General features: G+C 37.2%; 1 long non-coding RNA gene across 1 annotated transcript in view; it reads right to left on the reverse strand.

The window, feature by feature from the left end:
- Positions 1-796: 796 nt before the first annotated feature.
- Positions 797-1,797, reverse strand: part of LOC128249491 (uncharacterized) — a 4,460-nt gene continuing 3,459 nt past the window's right edge. The window contains exon 3 of the long non-coding RNA XR_008265590.1: positions 797-944. This is a non-coding gene — a long non-coding RNA (uncharacterized LOC128249491). The remainder of the gene's footprint in view (positions 945-1,797) is intronic.

A 1,797-nucleotide genomic window follows, 5' to 3' on the forward strand; every position in this document is an offset into this window, starting at 1 on the left:
ATATATATATATATCTAGATATTTTTCTTGGGGGTGATCATTGTACAGTTATCGAGGCGTGGTGTAGTACCTGACTGATGAGTTTTAATCTTAGCAAGACGATGCTTTTGTCAATTAATCGTTATAGGCAGCCATTCCATTCCTCCATTACTGTGAACGAGGTCGATCCTCCAGAAAGCTACGGCGTCCGTCTTCTTGGTTTGACTTCGATGAAGGATCTCTCTTGGAACAGTGCCAACAGTGTCAACTGCCAAAAATTTTTCAACTCTCTTCTGTGCTCGCAAATTTCTTATGCCAGAAAGTTTATTGGCAATCAGTCGACTTTGTATTGAATACCGGTGTCTTTAATTCATTGATCGAATTCAGAATCGAGTTGTGAACATGGCGGCCTCCTCTTATTTCTGCTCGGTTGTAGTTTTTGGCTCATCATCGAAATATATCTTCTTTGTATTTTTTTCTAGAAATATTTCTATGGTCATTACTCTGATGAACTCTTTCGTCGAATACCTTCCGTCAACACCTTTAAACGTGTCACCCACTTCTCTTCTCAGGGCGCATCATTTCTCTGTTGAGCTTCCTGTTAGTCATAAGTCTTTTAATGGTGATAGCTTCCTTCCTCCGACTGCTACTCTCTAGAACTCAATACCATCATCTTGGTTTTCTCTGGTCTCTGATATTCAGTCCCTTTAAGTTCTCTGCTAATCAACACAATTTGTAGGTTCCTCCTTTTCCTTCTTTTTAGTACTCTTCACTACACTGGCCTCAAACCTTTATTAGGACAAACTCGTTTGGAAAAGAGAAGAAAAAACGATGATGATGATGATGATGATGATGATGATGATGATGATGATGATGATGGTGATATGCTCGTTACTTACGTTTTTCACCAGAGATTCCAAGACGCGGAGACCAGTAAAAGTGATGATCATACCGACTATAGTAAGCTGAAAATAAACATATTGAAATGGTAATATCACTGTAAACATCTGCATGTCTGGTAGTAACTCTCTATGTGCCCACACGATATGCTAGAAATGGCAGTAAAGATTCCCCATCTTCAAACTGTATCATCTTACATAAAGGAATGCTGGGGTCTAGTCGGTTTGGCTGCCAGCATCAATTCTGTTCGAATTGATTTCATATTCAGCGTAATGATGCACTTTTAGAGGTTAATTAATGACGTGAAAATCAATAAATAATGAGTTATTAGTAATTAAAGTTTGAAATATTTTGGTAATCTTAGCCAATCGAAAGCCACAGACACATTCATGTCTGTTTCGATAGCAACGAGCGGAACATGAGAACTCTTTTGTCTGCGAGAAAGCAGACGTTGACAAATATACTGAGCATGTAAATTTATGAACTGCTCAACAAAATGTTTCTTTTATTTAATAATATTTGTAACGTGTTGTTCGTCGCACTCGCATTAAATTTGTATTGAATGCTTCAAACTATTTGTGTACTCGTTTCTTTTGTCACTGAGGTGGTTGTGAGGTGTGTTAAAAATAACAGCCAAATAAAGTTTTTTTTAAATTATAAATCTTTTAAGTTCGTGCTATCGCATTAAATGCCTATTGAATGCTTCAAACTACAAAACACGTGTTGTTTACAAATATTAACAACAAGTGCTATTTTCGGGACAAAATGTGCAGTCACGCACAAAATGACAACTTCCAAATCCTATTTCCTGGCTGGGTGAAAATGATCAAACTTTAAACCTCTATAACATTTTAGAGATAGATAGACAGAAAGATAGAGAGAGAGAGAGAGAGAGAGAGAGAGAGAGAGAGAGAGAGA

The sequence above is a fragment of the Octopus bimaculoides genome, chromosome 15 (assembly GCF_001194135.2).
Source record: "Octopus bimaculoides isolate UCB-OBI-ISO-001 chromosome 15, ASM119413v2, whole genome shotgun sequence".
In the NCBI taxonomy this organism is placed as follows: domain Eukaryota; kingdom Metazoa; phylum Mollusca; class Cephalopoda; order Octopoda; family Octopodidae; genus Octopus; species Octopus bimaculoides.